The sequence below is a fragment of the Xenopus tropicalis genome, chromosome 7, assembly GCF_000004195.4.
Source record: "Xenopus tropicalis strain Nigerian chromosome 7, UCB_Xtro_10.0, whole genome shotgun sequence".
In the NCBI taxonomy this organism is placed as follows: domain Eukaryota; kingdom Metazoa; phylum Chordata; class Amphibia; order Anura; family Pipidae; genus Xenopus; species Xenopus tropicalis.
In genome coordinates this window covers 84,749,762-84,773,608 of record NC_030683.2, presented here as the reverse complement: position 1 = coordinate 84,773,608, position 23,847 = coordinate 84,749,762, and the positions used below count along the sequence as shown (strand labels likewise).

The 23,847-nt window shown below is 38.9% G+C and overlaps 1 pseudogene; it reads right to left on the bottom strand.

Moving 5' to 3' along the window:
- LOC100497939 overlaps nucleotides 1-23,847 on the bottom strand; it is an 82,222-nt pseudogene that overhangs the window by 42,669 nt on the left and 15,706 nt on the right.

Sequence of the window (23,847 nt, the reverse complement as noted above, 5' to 3'; positions counted from 1 at the left end):
TGCATAAAATGAAATGTTAATAGAAAATTAAGGAAAAGGAACCACTTGGGGTGCCAAATGATAAGCACTTACCTGCTCACTCACCTGCTAGCCAAGGCCGGTGCTTCTATTGGCAGAAAACTGCCCCTGTCCGGGGTACTTTTTAGCTAGCACCACAGAGCATAACTTCTTCTTCAATACACATGCACAGTAGAGTAAAAAAGAAAGCATTTTTGTTAACGTTTGCTCACCTGCGTAAGAAAGAGGGAGCAGGAAGAGGGTTGTTCCATGGTGCTCACTCAGAAGTACCAGTACCTGGTAGGCCACTTTTCTGCTGACAAGAGCACTTGCCTAGAGTATTAGATAAGTGGGCTACAATCACAGGGTACCTCCAGTGATCTTAATTTTAGTTCTCCTTTAAGCGCTTTAAACTAAAATCATGCAATTATTTAATTTTGACTTCTAAATTTCATAACTCTTTGTAGAGCTTATTTTTATGTTTTATCCTTTCTCCACATTGCTTAGGTAAATAACTTCAAAATCAGAAACATTAGGTCTGATTTACTAAAGTGCGTTCTAAAGTGTGCTATTTATAGCGTGCGTTAAAAATGTTATCGCGTCTAAATTTTTGCGACTTAACGCACGATTCACTATAAGCATACTTGCGTTAATTTACGCACGATATCACATGCGTTATTTAACTCGCGAAGACTATTTTCGTTCGGTATTTGACGGTACATGCGCTAATTAACGCCTGCGTATAGTCGCCGCAAATAGATAGTCGCCGCATATGAATTGTCGTCACATATAAATGGTAGCATATAAATGGTAGCATATAATTAGTAGCTGCTTATAAATAGTAGCCACTAGGGATGAGCGAATCTGTTCCGTTCGCAAAACGGCAAAAATATCGTGCGGCCAAAAAAATTGTTGCCCGCGACTATTATTTTTTGACGCCTGCGACAATTTTTGGATGTGCGGCGAATTTTTCCATGCGTTTTGCCATTGGCGGATTGTTTTGCGAAACGCATGAAAACATTTGCCCCACATCCAAAAACTTGCTGCGAATCCATGCCTGGCGAAACATTTCATCAATTGTAGCCGCATATAAATAGTCGTGCGAATAAACGCACGCCATGTTAGCCATACACGCCAATACTTTCATAAAATTACTGTATTAAAAATGACCATTTCCCTGCAAACTGGCGGCTGCGTCACTCTAGGGCCAACACAGACTTGAATAAATAGCACTGCAAAGTCCATATTATATTGCCAAAAATTCATTTACTGTACTTTTCTATAATTATCGCCTGCCTCAAGTAGGTGTTATTTTTCGCATAGCCTAATGCGATATTTAACGCGCCTAAGTGTTTGTGAATCATGCGTTAGTATTCTTTTCAGCGCGCTAATTAACGCATGCGCTAAAACTAACGCATGCGGTTGCGCGAAAATTAACGCATGCGATATGCGGCTTAACACACGCGGTAATACTGTAGTGAATCGCGCACTAATTGACGCATCTAATTTAACGCAAAAAAAAGTGCGATAAAATTTATCGCACTTTAGTGAATCAAACCTATTGTGTTAAATTGGTAGAAAAACAAATATTTTCCAATATTTTTGGTATAAGGTAAAAAAATCAACGTAACTTTTTTTCAATTTTTATTTTGTAATCTTTGACCTTTTTATTTGACTGCTAGGATCAGTCACTCGGGCAGCCAGAGAATAGATTGGTTATGTGGTTGGAACTAGTAAATATTCACCCTTAAACTGAGCCCCAAAGGTATTTGCAGTAGGTTTTTATAAGATGCACTGGGAAACCAGCGCTATTAAAACTGGCCCATATGATGGTCGTATAGAAGTTGGAAGAGTTGAAGATATATTTACAATAGAGGGTCATATTCTGTTGACCACTGTTTAATATAAAACCAACCCTTTTGAAACAGAGATTGCCAAACACTAGGCTATTTTTAGGGGAATAGTAGTATGATTTGCACATTAGTAATCATAAGCTATTCTTTAAATTCTTAAAGTTCACTTTATCTCGCTGTAACATGTAAGATATAGAAAGCAACAAGCGCTTAATTCGCTCTTCCTTTGCAACAGAGATATCAACCCTTCTGGAATATATTTCTGGGAGATTGTTTGCCACAAATGAATCCCTAGCCATGCCTTGTGCATTGGCCAATCATTACAAACACACTGTATGTAAGTGCTTTGTAATATCTAGGGTTGATTTAAATGCATTGAAAGCATGTTCTTTTCTAACCTGTTCCCTAATTTGGTCTTTTCAGTTGTGTGTAGTACAACCCGTGCATTGAATGTAGCAATTTGTACACTTTAATAAGTATACCAAGAACTTTGTATTGCATGTAAAATGCCCTTTTATATAAAAAATTATTTAAGTACAATCTTGACCAGTATCAACTGTAGTCCATATTTTTAAGCCAGGATTTTTCTGGTGATATACCATATACCTTCAACTTTATATTCTAAATATTTTATACCTTTTCCCAAAAGCCCTTATATACTGTATGTGCAGTTGTTTCTATATCATGAATTGTTGATAAGTTTTAGAGGAAGTGATCCAGCTGCCATTTTTGGCGCTCATTATTGGAAAACAATAATGTGTTTAAGTTTCACTTGAAACTGTGAGAAATAGAAAACAATGATGGGATTAACTTCCCCTTGAAACAGTGTGAAATAGAAGACAATAATGCATTTAACTTCCCCTTGAAAATGTGTCAAGGACAGGCTGTTAATGGTTCTCGGCAGCTTAAACCTGCAGTGCTTTGTGTCAGTCTAAAAAAGTCATATAAAGTTTTATAAATCTCAAAAAAATTATCACAAATTTTTTGAGAAAAAATGAAACAATTGTAACAATTACAATAGGTAAATTTCAAGTAAATGAAACATAAAACAATTTAATATTTTTTCAAAAAACCTTAGTAAATGGGCCCCCTAATATTACATTTATTCACATTTAATTCTGCAACAGAGTTACAGTATCTGTTGAGAGACATTTCAAATGTAAGAGGCCATGCTACATAATTTACATTAAGGCATGCTATGGGTCAATGCATGTTTACAGTAGTGTTAATTACCAGGTCCCAGGAACAACTAATGCAATGCTATGTGAGACAGATTTAACAAATGCACCCATGTCAGGCACAGGTTAAGTATCCCAGGATATGGGCACATTCATAATTAAGCCCAGAGATCCTCAAAAAAACACCCAGTGGGAATAAATTTCAGCAACTATATTTATTCTTATAAACTTATTGGTAACGAAAAACCCAGATACACTGAACCCTTACCTTCATTATGATGGAAAGTGTAAACAAAGTCTATTATAAGCATAACCCACAGGGTATGTAAACAGGATTATGGCTGTAGATACATTACAATTAGTTTGGTATAAATGGAAAAAAACAAGATAATGCTATGGCTTGTATTACTCTCTAAATATAGGATAAGACTATTTTAGATGTCTCTGTATGGCAGCAAAGAGATCTGGTCACTTGACACTGTCATATAAACAAATCTTACTTCTTAAATATGCATTATTCCCCACAATTTTCCTGAAGGGCTGATTCCTAGACTCCTAGACACACAGATTTTGCCACTTTTATTATTATTATTAATATTTATTTATAAAGCGCCAACATATTCCGCAGCGCTGTACAATAAGTGTGTTTCATACATTGGACATACAGAGTAACATATAAAGCCAATATCAATAACCGATACAAGAGGTAAAGAGAGCCCTGTCCAAAAGAGCTTACAATCTACAAGGAGAAAGGGTTGAGACACAAGGTGTGGGAATGGGCATGACCAGAGTTGTGAGAGGTGTGGCACAGGGTATTGCTTTTGGCAGCACACTGAGGTTATGTTAAACTAGATTAGGGTAAGCTTCTCGAAATAAATGCGTTTTTAGAGATCTCTTAAAGGCAGCGAGATTAGGAGAAAGTCTGACAGTTTGTGGGAGCGAATTCCAGAGAAGGGGGGCAGCCCTTGCAAAGTCTTGAATGCGAGCATGTGAGGAGGGAATGAGAGAGGAGTTGAGGAGCAGGTCAGTAGAGAGTGTAACAAGCGGGTTGGATGGTACCTAGAGATGAGTTCAGAGATGTTGGGGAACCCTGCTTCCTCTTAAGATTCAAAAGTGGCTGACTGATAGTGGCTGAATACTGATTCCAGACAAAGCACTTTTTATGTTCTCCTCTCCATTTTGCTATCAAATTTGCCTTCACATTCTTTTAACCTTCCCTAAATGTTTGAAAACTTTCCTTATGGGTGTCAGTATTATTGACCTGCTGGAATATATAGAAAATATTAGGGTTTTTACAGATGCTTTATTTCAATAGCTCTGTTGAGTCAATGAAAAAAGACATATATTCTTTCATGGCCAAACCTATATTCACACGGCTAATTTAAGGAAAGGTTTAACTGAGTTAAGGTGACATGGCTACAACTGAGAAGTGTGTTTTAACAAGTTTAAGGTGCGTAAACTAACACTAAAAAACTAATGTAGGGATCCATAGGGGCAGATTTACTAATCCACGAATCCGAATCCCGAAAGGGAAAAAATCGTATTGGAAACGAAAATTTTGCGACTTTTTCTTCGCCGTCGGAATTTTTTGTATTTGTCGCGAATTTTTCGACGCTGTCACAACTTTATCGTATTTTGCGCAACTTTTTTGTCGCCGTCGCAATTTTTTCGGATTGAGTGATAGTAAACGGCGGAAAAACCAATCGATTTTTTCGCAGCGGCGACGAAAAAGTAGCGGAAAATATACGAAAAAGTCACGACAGCGACAAAAAAAGCGCGGGACATACAAAAAAGTCGCAACGGCGACAAAAAAGTCACAAAAATACCAATCATTACGAAAAAACGCATTCGGGCGCCTTCAGACCGTTCGTGGATTAGTAAATCTCCCCCATAGGGTTAACTAGCCCCTATGGCTTTAAACCCTACAACCTTCCTTAATTTCTGCTGTTACTTCCTTAGTTTTGCATATGTGTCTTATTGGTTAACAGGGAGACCACTCCCTTGGCACGCTAATATAGTGTTTAGCAGGGGGGTGGGTCTTCCTTTTTGGCATCTGCTGACCCAGGTGGAAGTTACACTGAGCCTGGGATCAACAGGGCCCCTGTAAAGCCTTCTACCCTAGAGTCTACATCTAGCTCTAGTGAAGTCGGGGACAGGGACCCCGTGAATGAGGAGTAGTCAGTCTCAGGATAATTTATAAAGAGCACTTTCTAGGAAAGTGAGTTAGTCAGATTAGCTAGAAAAAGTTGTTTCAGCTCCAACCAGGAGAGATTAGCTGCAAGTACTCTTCCCTACAGGTACTGTTGCCTTAGAGCAGGACACGGTTAAGATGCAGGTATCTGGTCAGTTCCTATCCCTGATCCATAGTCGGCTGTGAGGGATCCTTGGCTGCTAAGGGACACCCTGAGGATACAGATACTTGGCCAGGCTACTCTCTGCAGGGAGGCCGTGCTGGTTGGTGGTCCTTACCTTCCCCACCCTCGGCTGAGGTGGGCTATACGGGTGGACACCATATTTTTCTACCTTCTGTGCAATTACCTGATATCTCCTCTGTGTGAGTATTGCTATAACCCTGTGGATCATGGTCTTGGACAATAAACAAGATACATTCTGGTTTACCATACAAGAACTTTCTGGTTCCCATTTGTTACTCTGCACTGCACACAGCTACAGTGAGTTGTAGTTGCACTACACCCTAGCTCCGTTGGTCACTTCCATATAGCGATGGCCCATCCTGAAGGATTGAGTCACATGTACCCCATGCTCTAAAACCTATACTAGCTTTGGTTTGACTGGTTTACAGCCAAATAGAGGTTACACTAACAAACTAACACTAAAAAACTGACTGTGGAAGATTAAAGACTTTTTAAGCTTCAGTTGAAGGTTAGTGTGTGGAAAATTGTATATGGTGTAGGATAACATGTATTAACCTCACTAATGTTCTCCTTGAAAATCTGTAGAATTTCATTTCAGGACCTGCTGTTCAGGAGCAATGGCAGGCAACTTACCTTTCATTTTGACTTCTGGTGTTTATGCATAAAACATTATACATATATATAAAAGCACACAGAAGCATTTACCTTGTAGCTCATTATTTCCATCAATCTTTAATGAATAAATAACCATAATTTGCCCTTCTGGCAGTGACCAATCAAATGATTTGTGATACAGAAGAGAAAACTGCAGTTAAAAATAAATCAAACTTTTTTTAAAACAATGTATTGGTGCTTTTATTTTCTATATTTCTCAACTAGTTGTTGCAGATCTCTTGTGCATTGATATGCTTTAGCAATCCCAACTACCTTAATCCTCTTGGGATCCCAAATGCAGTCCTCCTCTAACTGACTTGGAACCATACCACAAGATGCAGGCACCCAGGCAGTATCATAGCCATGATCATGCCATGTTTTCTGTAAGGGATGCCCCTGGTAGTTAATCATTTTGACCTTGCCTACATTCACTCTGAGTTTTAAAATAACCTGCTGAGACTGATCCCTAAGAGGATAACGTGCTGCTTTGTCCATATCTCTGCTAACATAGACCCCTCTTCCTAACATGCCATCTGCTGATTGCTTAAATCCATTTTGTATGATTTGTATAGCTGCCGCAAGAGTTGTGCCGTGGTACATAACATAAATCTTCCCATCACGTGGCTGGGCATTACTCTGAAGAATAATTTCTTGAAAATATGGCAGGCGCTCTTCTCTCCAAATTTCTTCATCTTCTCCGTATCTCACAAAATAAGCCATTTTCACTACAAACAGAATGAATATTTTACATGAATTTTCTAAGATTTATAAGCATTATGTAAAACTATGATCGGTATTTTTGCAACTTTTTCGTTGCCGTCGCGATTTTTCCGTATTTTTCACAACTTTTTCGTCACCGTTACGACTTTATCGTACATCTTCTGCAACTTTTTCGTCGCCATTGTGAAAAATTCGGATTGGTTTTTCCGCCGTTTACAATTGCTCAATACGAAAAAAATCGCGACGGCGACGAAAAAATCAAAAATACGATAAATTCATGATGGCAAAAAAGTCGCGCAAAATACGAAAAAAATCGCAAAATTTTCGTTTCCAATCCAATTTTTTCCCATTCGGGATTCGGATCCGAGGATTAGTAAATGTGCCCCTTAGTGTTGCAACCTCTCATTTATTCAGCATACAATCCATTTTGTACTCCCTAACCCGTGGCAGGGAAATAACTACTCGCCCACGATAAGAAAACCTTTTATTCTTGTCCTGCCAAGCTGTAATAATTCACACCATCCCCGTTTTGTCCAGCTACTGCTATGTACCAATGCATATTCCTGTTCTAATAATAGGAGCCAAAAGAAATGCTGTTAGTGAACCCCTTTGTGTCCTTTTGCCACCTCTCTGGAGGTCCTCCTGAATTGGTTCAAGTAACTGACCATAGGGTTGATTCACTAAAGGTCGATAAACATTATCGCACGCTTTTTTGCGTTAAAATTGACGCGCAGGGTCAGGGGGCAGGCGGTAATTATAGAAAAGTACAGTTCATGAGCTTTTAGCAACACAATATGGACTTTGCAGTGTGATTTATTCAAGTATGTGTTGGCCCTAGAGTGATGTAGCCTCCAGTTTGCAGGGAAATGGTCATTTTCATAAAAGTATTTTTATAAAAGTAATGGAGTGTATGGCTAATATGGCGTGCGTTTTTTCGCATTGCGTTGATTAGCGCGCGTTGCGTCCAATACCGCACGAAAATAGTCTTCGAGACTTAAATAACGCAAGCAGCAAGTATCCTTTTAGTGAATCCTGCGTTAAGACACGAAAAATAAGTCACGCTAAAAATTATAACGCATGCTATAAATATCGCTCGTTTTATCGACCTTTGGTGAATCGGCCCCCATGTTCTTTAACTTGACCATGTTCTTTAACCAGCTCACTGTAAGATTCAAAGACCCAAAGAGGACAACCTACTATATCAGTGCTGTCCAACTGGCGGCCCCCCTCTGTGTGGCCCCCCACCTGTCTGGCTGCTTTGATGGCTTACCTTTGAGCAAGCATTAAATGGTATCAGTACTGAGATTAACTGGCCCCCTGCATGGTTCTCACCTCAGATTCAGGCTGTAATCCCTCTGTATTGTTTAAAAATGTAATCCTCTGTGTTTTTCACACCTTTTAATCTCTGTATTGTCCACCCCCTGCAGTGTTCACACCTCAGGCTGTAATCACTCCCATTGTTCACTTCTTCACACCTCAGACATAGGTACTGTAGGCAGAGTATGGCACATACAGCCAGGGTAGGGCAGGTAGAGTATGGCACACACAGGCAGCATAGGTCAGGGAGGGTATGGCACACACAGGAAGGGTAGGGCAGGCAGAGTATGGCACACACAGTCAGAGTAGGGCAGGCAGAGTATGGCACACACAGTCAGGGTAGGGCAGGCAGAGTATGGCACACACAGGCAGGGTAGGGCAGGCAGAGTATGGCACACACAGTCAGGGTAGGGAAGGCAGAGTATGGCACACACAGTCAGGGTAGGGCAGGCAGAGTATGGCACACACAGGCAGGGTAGGGCAGGCAGAGTATGGCACACACAGTCAGGGTAGGGCAGGCAGAGTATGGCACACACAGGAAGGGTAGGTCAGGCAGAGTATGGCACACACAGGAAGGGTAGGGCAGGCAGAGTATGGCACACACAGGCAGGGTAAGGCAGGCAGAGTATGGCACACACAGGCAGGGTAGGGCAGGCAGAGGATGGCACACAGAGGCAGCATAGGGAAGGCAGAGTATGGCACACACAGGCAGGGTAGGACAGGCAGAGTATGGCACACACAGACAGCATAGGACAGGCAGAGTGCTGCCTGTGTGTGCCATACTCTGCTTGCCCTATGCTGCTTGTGGGAGGTGAACCTGGCAGGGGTTTGTTGTGGGAGTTTGTTAGCAGTTGGAAATAGCCATTAAATGGTCCCTAAGGTGTGTAATTATGTACTGGGGGTTGCTCTGCTATCCACAGGGGAGGAGGAGGCATATGGAATTTAAGGGTATATCTTAATATGACATAATTCTTTCACATATGAATGACAGTTGATATCCCCACAGTAAGGACCAAGCATTTGGGATTTTGCTGTGCTACCACCATTGTGATAAAATAGGTGTGGTTTGAAGTGGGTGTGGTTTCAAAAAGGGGAGTGGTCAAAACTGGCTTCAATTAGCGGCCCTCCACCATGTATGCTAGAGAAATTCCGGCCCTCGGCACCGTAGAAGTTGGACAGCACTGTACAATCTTAACAGCAGTCCTACTATATTATGGCACCCTTGGGAGTGCAGGATTCTTATCACTACATATAAAAACTAAAATATTAATGTTGCCATTTCTGTTGTATAAAGGAGTAGTTCACTTGAAAAATGAACTTGTAGCATGAAGTAGTTAGCAGTATATTAAGGCAATGGAAACATTTTGTATTCTACAACACATGGAATACTTTAAGTAACTGTTAGCTATTTGCTAAGGCTTACTTACCCTAGTAACGAGGCAGGTGTTTGCAAATCAGAATGGAAGATAAATAGGATAGAGCCTGAAAGATATATATGTAACAAAAAAATAACAATAACAATAAAATATTTTTTTTAGATCCATTTTGCTTGCCTAGTCAGTAATTTCAACAGCAAAATAGACATTTTAGATGCAAGCTGGAAAAATATTTACAATAAATAATACATATAAAAATACATATTGAAAGTGGTTTTAAAAGTTGCTTAAAAAAGGTCCATCCAGAACTTAATAAAAGTGCATTAATGGTGAAGCAGCCTCTTTAATGCCAAGGCACCTTAATATTGTAAATGCAAATAGTATTATGAAAAATGTACTGTAATGCATAGAAAAATTAATTACAGCTCTTTTCTGCAAAGAGGATTCAAAGATTCCAACACTGTGACATAAGGAAAAAAGGTAAGCTTACTTCTTGTAGCAATGTAGTATTACCTTACCGTGTGTTTATGGGAAAAAAAACATATTTATCAAGAGTTTGTTGCCCACTGTAGCAGGCAAGGAAGCCTTTCTTTGTTGGAGGAATCTCCAGTCAGGATATGACTATTCCCCCATGAGCATTGCTTCCAAGATTGTTATATCATTTCTTCTCCCCAAGCCCTGCTGTTATTGACATGTTTGTCAGCTTTTTCATTACATACTAATAAAAAGCAAACTTAGCTAAAATACTGTATTTAAATAGATATAAGGTGATATGAATATAATCCTATGTACTAAGTGCATAGATAAAATGTGTAGATGTTTTATTATGCAATGATATGCCTTACAAACACAGAGTTCTTTTTCTGCTTGCTGGAGTAGCCTGGCCCAATGGTGAAGTATTCTAACTACCCTACAAAAAATGTGGCAGAACAAATAAACTACATTTAATTAGGGTTCATCTACTTCTAATCCATTTGCAGCTACTACCCTGTAATTACTTCTAGAAACTCCCTTCTTAAGTAATCTAGTCAGTATGAGATTGGCTCCTTACCGGTGCTGCAGCGTCCCACAGATGTTTTACTTCTGGAAAGGTTCTCGTTTTTATACATCCGTAGTAGGACGCTTTCAGTTTCTGTTACAGAAAACTTTTTTTAAGAGAGGAAGTGTTTGTTTATCTTTTATTGCTGATACGGCCAAGAATGATTATACTGTAATGTATTATTGTTGTTTATTAACCATCGTTTAACAGGTTGAATTATATTGCTGAATTAGTTAACGCTATAATAAAACATGCTGTTTATCAAACAGCCGTCTTCACTTAAGTATCTGACATCATTTTGTAATGGCCTGTTAAAAAAAAAATATATATATATTTTTGCCTGAATATAATGTCTTCAGTTAAAATATAGCTTTAATAACCTCCTTTCGTACCTTTTTTCACTCAAGGGATATTAGTTCTCTATAACAGTAAATAATAGAAAATAGCAAGGGGCCAATCAGGGATCCTGAATATAGAAAACTGTCCCTGTGCCAAATGATTGGAAAGTGTCAGTTTTGTCTATTCATATGAATGGCTAAACAGTCCTGATCTATTGACTGGTTGCTGGCCCAAATGATTGGCAGAACAAAATGGGAGACAGCTCCAGCCCATCTTCCTTAGAAATCTACAGGTATTCTATTGTAATGTTGCTGGACTGCAACACCCAAGAATACAGAATAAAGGGTGGACACTTGCAAGGTGATGTAGTTATAGAACCTCAGGGATGTATTTTTTAATTCAACACTAAATACATCCTATGGTACCTAGAGAACTTAGTTTAGCTCTAGCCGGGTCAGTTTTTATGATCTTTATCAGACTCACTTATGGATTGGAGTAAAGCTGATGTAACTGCAATATTATAAAAAAGGAGGGGGAGGGGTAAAAAATGCCTGGCAATTACAGGTCTGTAATTCTGATTGTGGCATGTTATTTAAAAGGTTTGTTAAGGGATCTCATTTAAGATTATGTTCTGGAAAATGGCATAAAAAGTAATAATCAGCATAGCAGCTTAAAGGGAAACTATACCCCTGAACAATGTAAGTCTGTTTAAAAATATATTGCATAAACAAGCTCATAAAAAAAAACCTTAAACCATTTTCATTTAAATGAATTTTTTTAGTAGTATGTGCTATTGGGTAATCCTAAATAGAAAATTGCCATTTTAAAAATTAAGGGCCGCCTTCTGGGATCATGGGATTCACAGTGCACACAAACAAGCCAAGGCACACATACATGCTAGGCCACATCAGCCAATTAATGGACAGAGCTTTGTCTTTTGCTTCCACACTTTTACCTGATACAGTTAAAGCTGCATTATTTCTGGTCATGTGATCTCTGAGGGAACACACAGCCCATCACTAAATGTTGCCTCAAGAGAAAATGTGCAAAAGGGCAATATTTATTGATATTTGTTACAGTTTGGTGAGATTCTTTAATAGGTCACTATCTGTTTTTAAGTGTTTGTTAAGTATTCCTTTAAGGAACAGATCATGTCAAACAAACTAACTAAAATTTTTATGATGAAGTAGAAACTTGGACAGTAATCCCAGAGTCCGATACAAAACAGGCCCTGACATTTCAAGTCCAAACAGCCCCCACCAACCTACTAAATAGAGACTGTCTATGGCATCTTACAGCAGCCCCACTGGCATTTGCCAGAATCCACAGAGTGCTAGTCCAGGCCTGGTGGGATCTGCTTAGGTTTTGCCACATCTTTTAAAACAGTGCCAAATAAAAGTTTGCTTTTTAAACTTATGTTTGTTGGTATTAGCAATACTGTTAACACATGAATAGAAAATTGACATAAGGATTGTCTACAGTGAGGGTTGTCAATGGAGCATTCCCTACTTGGAGTAAGGTTCTTAATTGTATCCCAAAGGGTTCTGTATTGGGTCCATTTTATTTTATTTGTTTGTAATAACTTGGGGGAGGGCATTGAAAGTAATGTATCAGTGTTTGCAGGTGCAGGCCAATTAATTCCATCCAGGATGTTGCAAAATTGCAGGAAGATTGGAAACAATGGTAATCTGGGTGGCTAAGCAGCAGATGATTCAATGTTAATAAATGTAAGGTTTGGATTTGGGATGTAAAAATATGTAATTCATGTATACCCTAAATGGGATTGTGTTAGACACAGCCTTGATGGAGAATGACCTTGGGGGAATTTTTAGATAAAAAAACTTAGTTGTAGCATACAGTGCCAATTTGCATGAGGAAAGGCCAACAAGGCCCTGTATTATAAGAGGTACTAGGCACTGTTAAGGCCCCATCTAGAATATACCTAGAATATAGTTTTGGTTTCCATTCCTTAAGAAGAATATTAATTCAATAAAGAAAGCCCAAAGAAGATGATAAATGGAATGGAAGGTCTCAGTTATGAGGAGAGGTTGGCTAAGTTGGGGTTGTTTACCCTGTGGGTGCTTAAGAGGAGATGATTATTTTGTATAAATATACAAGGTAGAAAAAGCCAATGCCCAGCCTTTAGACCTTAAGTAGTGAAAACATTTTTGGTGAGAACAAAGGTGGCAGGAATTGATGCCCTTGATGCCCACCAGCTCTGCTATATTGTAAGTTTCTCCTCCAGGCAGGATATGATAAAATTCCTATAGGGACCCCTGTAGTATAGAAACATAAGAGGAGCATAATGCAGCAGCTGAGGCATCGGTTCAGTATCAATGTGGAGCTCTGCACCATTTAGTGGGTGTAAAGTGACCTGATAAGGAAGCAGCCTGAACTGGTGAGTGAGTTCCCAGCATGCCTTAACCTTGATAATATGTTAAATTATTCTGGGATTTGTAGTCCAGCAACAACTAGCAAAGTGTGGTTATGCACTGCAGCAGGTTTTAGTGTGATTTAAAGGAAAATATTTAACTTTTTCAATAAACTTCCCTTTTGTCTCAGTTTTCTTTTTGTATAAATGAATCCAAGATACTTTTTATGATTGTAACCAGATTTGTAAAACAAACATAAATAAGCCTGGAAAATCAGGTAGTTTGATTCTTTTGGATGAAGCAGATGTCTGCTGGATACTTTGCACTTAGTTTAATAAACAGATATAGGATCTGTTATCAGGAATGCTTGGAATCTGGGGTTTGCCAGATAAGTGATCTTTTTCAAATTTGCATCTCTGTACCTTACATCTGCTAAAAATCCCCAGATACAAGATTCCATACCTGTACCAGTTTGTTAAACCTGGAAAATAAGATATTTTACTTCTTAATGAAGTATAAGTATAAGTATTTTCCCCTTTGACTCAGTTTTGTTTTTCATAAGTGAAACCAAGGCATTTTTCATAAATTCAGTCAGTTTCCTTAAACAAACATAGATAAACCTAGAAAATCCAGTGGTTCGCTTAATGTGGATGCTCTGCTTGGTTTCAGTTTTGTTTCTCCATAAGTGAAACAAAGCACTTATTATGAATGTGCAGATAATATTTCCCAGCACTTAAATGCACAATGTATACACTAGATAAAACATTTCTTTACCTTTCCAATTATACCAACTGGGAAGGTAAAATCAATCAAAATTGTGGGGCTACTACCATATGCATATTTTTTTACATTCTTCACATCAAGATAGAGAGCACTCTACAGTACAATTAAACTTTAATAAAAAATAAATATGAATACAAATGCCATAAACATCAATAATAAAATGAATGAAATGCAATACAAGCTCCTAAATCCTGTTGGACTATCAAACTAGATCCTCCCTCTAGATTACTTGGGCTCACTGCCACATAGTAAACTATACCAGGTGCATGAGTTCTTACACTAACCTAGAATTTTGGAGTTAACAAGTAAATAAATACAATAGTAAATCAGTGTCCTTGCACAGAAGTGATACAAATAATGAGAAAAATAAATAAATAGAAACCTAATTATTGTTAGACTTTTTTATAAAGCACCAACATGTTCCGTAGCGCTAAACATAAGGGTACATGATTTACAAAAAAAAATGATACATTAGGTAGTGGGTGGGGATAATTGAGACACAAGGTAATAATTAGGTAGCTGTGGGGCAAGTATATGTTGGGAAAATACCAATAGTGTTAGAGTTGTTGGGAGAAGGTAATGAGTCAGCAGAATGTGCAGAAGTTTAAAGTGATAACTTTCACAGCTGTTAGGTAAGTGTGTGTGCTTCATGGAAAGGATTAGTTTAAAGGGAACATTAAAACCTTCAGGTTAGGGGAGTGCCTGCTGCTGTGGGGTACTGGATGCTATAGGAAGGGAGTGGCTCTGGTGAAGTCTTGGAGGCGTGCATGTGATAAGGTTACTAGGGCAGAAGAGAGTTATCATTAGAGGAGTGACATGGTCAGTTTCTAGTGTGCCTGGAGATGAGGCTTATAATGTAGGGTGGAGAATTATTACTGAGAACTTTGCAGGTGAGGAGTTTAAATTTGATGTGAAAGCGTAATGGTTGCCAATACAGGGATGTGCAGAAAGGGGCATCAGAAGTGGTGTTGTGGGTGAGGTGAATGAGTCTTGCAGCTGTATTCTGAATGGATTGTAGAGGATAAGTGAGTGAATGGCATGCCATTAAGGAGCAAGTTGCAGTAGTCAAAGCAGGAGACAATTAATGAGTGGATTGGTATTTTTGTTGTTTGCTGACTGAGAAAGAGATGTATACTTGCTATATTTTCAGGATATACATATTTGGCTTCTTCTTCAGTAATTGGTTTGGGCGCAGTAATAAAGTTTAACACAGTAATATTACTACATGTGATAAAAGCAAAAGGTATTTTTTTAAGTAGAAGCACAAAAGGAGTTCTGAACACGGGGAAAGCACAAGTGATTATTAGTGATGAGCGAATCTGTCCCGTTTCACTTCGCCGAAAAATGTGCAAATCTTTCAAAAGATTCGCAAAACAGCGGAAAATTTGCAAAACGACGAAAATGACGCGCGGCAAAAAAAAATTGCCGCCCGTGGCTATTCTTTTGTCGCCCACGGCTATTCTTTTGTCGCACAGCTATTCTTTTGCCGCCCGCGGCTATTCTTTTGTTGCGCGGCTATTCTTTTGTCACCCACGGCTATACTTTTGTCGTGCGGCTATTATTTCATCGCCCACGGCTATTCTTTTGTCGCGCAGCTATTCTTTTGACGCCCACGACAATTTTTGGCCACACAGCGAATTTTTCCGCGGCGAAACCATGCCTGGCGAAACATTTCGCCCATCACTAGTGATTATTGATCTAAATCTATTTAAAGGGATTTTTGGCCTTCAAGTTAACTTTTTATATCTTATAGAATGGACAATTCATAGCAACTTTCCAATAGGTTTTCATTTGTTACAGTTTTTGAATTATTTGTCTTCTTCTGACACTGAAATTCCCAACTGGAAAGCTACTAAACAAAAAGCTATATAAATAAAATATGAAGACCAATTGCAAATTGTCTCAGAATAGCACTCCTTTCATCATAATAAAAGTTAATGTAAAAGTGAACCCCTTTAAGAAGCATTGTGATTTATAACACTTTTTTTTCTTCTCAAAGGGATTGTATTTTTTAAAAGTTCATGAACTTTGTAGTTGTACTAAAAAATATAGTACTTGTACATTTTACTTGTATGCTCCCACAACTCTCCATGTTGTGTATTTCTATATTAGCAGAGTTCTGCAGGAGCTCCCCCCCCCCCCCCTTCCCCTGGCCTTTAGATTGGGCACCCTACTCAGTGTTCTGGGCCAGCCCACAGTAAAGAAACTAGAACTATGGAAAAAGTGCCTTGTGTTTTATTCAGAAATGCATCCCTCAAATAAGATACTAATTCATTCCAAGTTCTATTTACATTTCCTTTATCTTTCACATTTAAATTGTACAATTTGCTTACTCTTGTCATTTTTAAATTACTGGACCAAATGTATCGTGAATATCTGGGAAATATTGAACAAAAAAAGCATGTCCATACAAAGTGCAATGTCTCCTGTATATTATTGTTATCATGTATTTCTAAAGCAATAGATGTCAGGGGAATATAGTAAAATTCTCAAAGTTTGTATCAGGGCTACATTACAGTGTCATTAAAGTGATACTGACACAAAAAAAATAGTTTTCAAAATATTAATGTACATAAAAAGTTATGTATAGGTCATGTTAATCATTTTTCATGGAAAGGTTTGCTTTTGTAAGTAAAGTTCCTAAACCTGACTGTTTTGCCAACCTGACTGACTGTCCCTTCTCAGCCTGTCAGTTATAGCTTCTTATGCTAACGGACTCCTGCTACACAAATATGGCAGCCCCCTCATAGAGTAACATGGGGGATCAGAAAGGTAATGGAAATGCATCAGGAAGTATTTTTATGGCAACATTATAAATTTCATACAAAGGCAATGTTATGATATATTTAAAAACAGTTTCATTTTAGGTGTCAGTATCCCTTTAAGCACAAAATATATTCACTGGGTCTCTACATAATCAGGCCATTGGCAGCTTTAAACGGGAAGCAGGATGTTGCACCCCCACCCATTTCCATCCCACTCTTAACTCTTTTGCAATGATGTGGGTCTAAAGAGGGCTGCATGGCTAGTGCAGAGAAAACAGTTACACTTTCTGCACTAGGAGATGGATTTCTGTTTTAAAAAACTGCTGTTTAGATAATAAAGTTACCAGAGGCAGCTTTTTCCTGCCCCTGGTAACTGCTATACAAGCCACCCGAGGCTACAAAATGCAGATTGAGGAAAATGGGCAATATACTTTGCCCTAAATGGGCGAATCTATTCTAGATTTAAATGAATTGTTAGTACTAATTAGATAATCATTATAGAGACGTTTTGGATGTGTTTGAGGGACACACTGTGAGCAGGTTCTATACACTGCTTGCAGATTAACAGAACAAGTTGTTTTTTCTTAAAATTGTAATGTTGAAATGGCTTTTGTGGCAACTGGTTTCATTTACAAAGGTATAATCATAAATTAGCATAGAATGAGCGCCCTCTGCTGTCCAAATTCATAGATTAAGTTCATTTTATCTTTTTCAGGTGATTTTCTATCACAATTTAGCTTCCCACACTAATGTTGTATCAAGTATTTATTTTTAAAGGAACTTAGTGGCATATTTACTAAAGGGTAAAGTTGACATTTGGTGTACTTTCATCAACAAGAACATTTGACACAATATGGAACTACCAGGAACAAATAAAACCACACACAAAACGTGGCTTTTGATGAGACAACCCATCAAGTCCAAGGTGCATTGGTGATTTTCCCAGTATGCTGACAGGCCTGTTTAACCCTGCATATAAAATCAGTGTGGTATGTTCTGAAAAGAATGAAAATATTAATACTGCATGTATTGCATGCTAAATATAGGTTCAGGATGATTATACCATGAGGCGATATGAGAAACTCAACTCAGGCGGCATAGCCCCCAAAGGGGTGGCAAAAAGTTTTTGCTCTCTCCACACTAGCGATGCGCCCCTCCCCTGGACCCCCCTCCAGTGCTGTAAAGGTAAGAGTGGGGTTCCGAGGGGGTGGCGGCATCGGAGGAGCCGCCTCGGGCTGCCAGAGGGCTAAAAACTCCCCTGCCCAGGTCCCGAGCATTCTGGATAATGGGTCCCATACCTGTACCACTTAATTATTCTGTAACTATTTCTATACCTGACTATGCAAACGCCACAAACATTCTTTAACAACATATGTAGAATTTATTTGCAATTAGGAACAATGGAAGGCAGAATTACTTCTATTATGGTTTCTGTGCATAGATTTGGCGAGTTGCTGGGGGTACAATTATGAGGAGTATACAGGTCCTTTTCAAAAAATTAGCATATTGTGATAAAGTTCATTATTTTCTGTAATGTACTGATAAACATTAGACTTTCATATATTTTAGATTCATTACACACAACTGAAGTAGTTCAAGCCTTTTATTGTTTTAATATTGATGATTGTGGCATACAGCTCATGAAAACCCAAAATTCCTATCTCAAAAAATTAGCATATTTCATCCGACCAATAAAAGAAAAGTGTTCTTAATACAAAAAAAGTCAACCTTCAAATAATTATGTTCAGTTATGCACTCAATACTTGGTCGGGAATCCTTTTGCAGAAATGACTGCTTCAATGCGGCGTGGCATGGAGGCAATCAGCCTGTGGCACTGCTCAGGTGTTATGGAGACCCAGGATGCTTCAATAGTGGCCTTAAGCTCATCCAGAGTGTTGGGTCTTGTGTCTCTCAACTTTCTCTTCACAATATCCCACAGATTCTCTATGGGGTTCAGGTCAGGAGAGTTGGCAGGCCAATTGAGCACAGTAATACCATGGTCAGTAAACCATTTACCAGTGGTTTTGGCACTGTGAGCAGGTGCTAGGTCGTGCTGAAAAATGAAATCTTCATCTCCATAAAGCTTTTCAGCAGATGGAAGCATGAAGTGCTCCAAAATCTCCTGATAGCTAGCTGCATTGACCCTGCCCTTGATAAAACACAGTGGACCAACACCAGCAGCTGACATGGCACCCCAGACCATCACTGACTGTGGGTACTTGACTCTGGACTTCAGGCATTTTGGCATTTCCCTCTCCCCAGTCTTCCTCCAGACTCTGGCACCTTGATTTCCGAATGACATGCTTTGGACCACTGAGCAACAGTCCAGTGCTGCTTCTCTGTAGCCCAGGTCAGGCGCTTCTGCCGCTGTTTCTGGTTCAAAAGTGGCTTGACCTGGGGAATGCGGCACCTGTAGCCCATTTCCTGCACACGCCTGTACACGGTGGCTCTGGATGTTTCTACTCCAGACTCAGTCCACTGGTTCCGCAGGTCCCCCAAGGTCAGGAATCGGTCCTTCTCCACAATCTTCCTCAGGGCCCGGTCATCTCTTCTCGTTGTGCAGCATTTTCTGCCACACTTTTTCCTTCCCACAGACTTCCCACTGAGGTGCCTTGATACAGCACTCTGGGAACAGCCTATTCGTTCAGAAATTTCTTTCTGTGTCTTACCCTCTTGCTTGAGGGTGTCAATGATGGCCTTCTGGACAGCAGTCAGGTCGGCAGTCTTACCCATGATTGCGGTTTTGAGTAATGAACCAGGCTGGGAGTTTTTAAAAGCCTCAGGAATCTTTTGCAGGTTTTTAGAGTTAATTAGTTGATTCAGATGATTAGGTTAATAGCTCGTTTAGAGAACCTTTTCATGATATGCTAATTTTTTGAGATAGGAATTTTGGGTTTTCATGAGCTGTATGCCACAATTATCAATATTAAAACACTAAAAGGCTTGAACTACTTCAGTTGTGTGTAATGAATCTAAAATATATGAAAGTCTAATGTTTATCAGTACATTACAGAAAATAATGAACTTTATCACAATATGCTAATTTTTTTAAAAGGACCTGTATGTGGAACAAGTCACATTGGAATAATGAAGTAATTCAGATTGTACTGTAATGTTCAGCCTTGTGGTTTGGGAAATCATAACATTATATTATAGTTCAGTAAAATAGTCCCACAATAGATAATTCCTGGTGTTCATACAAAAGCAAAAAATCACACAGTGCAAGTTCTTCACTTAAATTCTCCATTAATCTTTAATTAATTCTTAGGCAACATATGCCCTTCTGGCAGTGACAAAATAAAATGACAGGTGATACAGAAGAGAAAAATAGAAACATTGCAAATAAATTTTTTAACAATGTGTGTGTGAGTGCATACCACTATATTCCAGAAACTCCAACATGCAACATAAGGGAAACAGGGGATTTTTTCAATATAGCAATATAATATAGCCTTATTGATAACTTACATGATCCTTTCTGCCTACTTATGAGCATTCATTTTAGCACACTTCCTTTATGTTGTATAACTATAGATAGAAAGCACTGTACTGTTGGTCGGCTAGATAAATTGTAATGGTGGTACTTTAAATGAAGCTGCTATTGCCAGGGCCATATTCTTTAAATAGGCACCCATATTCCCATTTCTAAAGAAGCAGCTTTAGGTAATGGCTCTCAAGTGCCTATACAGAAAATACAGTAAGTTTCTAATTTTGTTTTTCTCACAGCCCTCAGCCTGCCAGTGGATACTTGCTATGTACTCTGCAGAGGAGCAGTTACCCATCTCTGATTGGTGCTCCAACTTAAAACGTAGGAGGAGCCTTGATTAGCTAAGGAACTGCAACGAAAAAATAATAATGCTAAAATGAGAAAAAGACAGTGTTCATCTCTTTTTAATCTATCCATATGCACCAACCATACACTGATAACTTCTGGAAACTCTTCTGAAATGCTCCTATTTTAAGTTCTGTATTAACACATCCTTCCCTGCGATCTGCTTAGTCCAGGAGTTGAAAGTCATTTTTATACCTATTGATTCTAACAGGACCAACTGCAAATTTTTCAGGACAAATATGAGCAAATTATTTCTTTCCTATGCAAAACGACAACAAGAATTATACATACTCCTCTGTCATTTATAAAATAATTTATCCTGATAAAATCTGCCTGGTCCAATAAATTTGTAGATAATAGGGGTCATTTACTTACTACAGACACAGTGTGGAAAGTGCCCTACAGAACACAATGCCAGGTTTTTAACCACAATGCAGCATTTTTCCCATGATTCCAGCCTAATTGTGGTGGCAATTAAATTAGATACAACTGAATTTAAAATGTATTTATTTATCTTCGCTGCCCTAGGCTCCGGCCTTTGTGGCCAGCCCACAAATCTGGGCCTGGCAAGGAGCAGATTTAAACATGAGTACCTTTAATGAATCAACTGTGGCCATCTTTGCCTGACCACAACAGTCTAATGAGCCTAATTTCTCTAGTAATATAGAGTAACAAGTGGCTGAGCATAAAAGAGGATTAGCTGCCCGTCCCATTTGAACCAATTCTAAGCCCATGGAATTCTACTAGTATATAGTAGAATGTAACTGGGTAGGTAACCGGAAACATAGATCAGTGAAATGTCAGATTCTTTTTGGTCTAAATATCTAAACATTTTCGATCATTCAAAAAAAGAAATGTGCGAAGTTCCCACTCAAGTTTTTCTTTATTTACTGTGCTTTAATCAGTGCATTATATATATACGGCTATCTTTATGACTGTCTATATTACACTAAGGGCTCTTACAGACAAGCATTTTTACCTGTGCTCCACTACACTGGATTTTTTTACGTGTTCCAGTGCAGGACAACGCAGGAAGAGTTGCATGCCCATAAAAGATTCAGCACAAGGAAACAGGTAAAAACCTGAAAGAGCCCTAAAAGTATTTATTAAGGTGAACTTCTCAATGCCCAAATAAAGAACCCTTTAACAAATGTGAAAAAGGGGCGTTTGCCCAGGGCCCACCAGGACAAGGGGCTCACCATTAGACCTATCATCTGCTATAAATTTTGACTGTAGAATCCCTCATAAATGCTCTCTCATTTTGTTGTAAGGGCGTAACATGGCAATTTCTTTTATATTTTTATTTACATTAACTTTCTATTAGAACAAGCACCGACCCGAGGTATTAGGTAAGCAATTATAATTACTGGGGGGTGCCTAATATTTTGGCAACCCCCAGTGATTATACCTTTTGTTCTCATTTAAGTAAGTTAACATAAATCCACATTGATGTTCAAACAATTCTTTGTTGGTTTTTAAAAACTTTTGGACTTATTAAGCAATTATCAGTAAATTTTACAAAGCCGTTACGATATCTGATGAATTAACACAGGTATTAGCTTTGATAAATGTGTCAGTCCGTTAGCTTAGCAAAATTTTCCTGTATGTTTTCTTAAAAGCAAAACATTCACACAGTCGGTCTCACGGTGGGTTGAATTAGCACATGGCTATCCATGTGACCAGTAACGCCACGTCAAGGCTTCAACCCTTGTTACTGCCCATTCACACACCTTTCATACCGGGCATTATATGCTTAAGGGGGCCCATTCACCTAACCTATTACTAACCTATTTCTATGGCCTAAACTATCAAGTTACAATGTTCTAACAGCAAGAATGGACCCCACTTAGCTGGTGTCTGAAAAACCAAACTGTTATGCCCTAGGCTCTTTTGTGTCTCCATTCACTCACTCAATCACACACCATTCGCTACGACTTACCTTTATCTCTTACAGTTATCCTGTAGAGGAAAAAAGCAACCTAACCCTAAAAAAAAAAAAAATAGCAACCTAACCCTAAACTCTAACAGCCTTAACCAATTCTAATTTACAATATCCCGTATTAATTACTTAATGAAATATAGTCCTAGTCTGCCTCTAAGTCCCTGTAGAAATGAAATTCTCTTCCCAATCAATTAAATATGCTGCTAACTAAACATATAACATAGTAACATAGTAAGTTAGGTTGAAAAAATACATACATCCATCACGTTCAACCATAATGCCTATATATAACCTGCCTAACTACTAGTTGATCCAGAGGAAAGCAAAAAACCCCATCTGAAGCCTGTCTAATTTGCCGCAGAGGGGAAAAAATTCCTTCCTGACTCCAAGATGGCAATCGGACCAGTCCCTGGATCAACTTGTACTAAGAGCTATCTCCCATAACCCTGTATTCCCTCACTTGCTAAGAATCCATCCAGCCCCTTCTTAAAGTTATATAATGTATCAGCCAGCACGACTGATTCGGGGAGGGAATTCCACAACTTCACAGCTCTCACAGTAAAAAGTCCTTTCCGAATATTTAAACGGAACCTCCCTTCTTCTAAACGGAGTATGTGCCCTTGTGTCCGTTGGAAGGACCTACTGGTAAATAAAACATTAGAAAGGTTATTATATGATCCTCTTATATATTTATACATAGTTATCATGTCACCTCTTAAGCGCCTCTTCTCCAGTGTAAACAGACCCAACTTGGCCAGTCTTTCTTCATAACTGAGACTTTCCATACCCTTTACCAGCTTAGTTGCCCTTCTCTGGACCCTCTCTAACTCAATCATGTCCCGTTTGAGCACTGGAGACCAAAACTGAACAGCATATTCTAGATGGGGCCTTACCAGCGCTCTGTAAAGGGGAAGAATAACACCCTCCTCCCGTGAATCTATACCCCTTTTAATACAGCTCAAAACCTTGTTTGCCCTTGCAGCTGCTGCCTGGCATTGCTTGCTACAGCCAAGTTTATTATCTACAAGGACTCCAAAGTCCTTCTCCATTATGGATTTGCCTAGTGCAGTCCCATTAAGGGTATACGGGGCTTGCATATTTTTACATCCCAGGTGCATGTCCTTACATTTATCCACATTAAATCTCATCTGCCTCTTAGCTGCCCAGATTGCCAGTTGGTCAAGATCCTGCTGCAAGGATGCCACATCCTGGATAGAATTGACTGGTCTGCAGAGTTTTGTGTCATCTGCAAACACTGATACATTACTCATAATACCCTCCCCCAAGTCATTTATGAACAAGTTA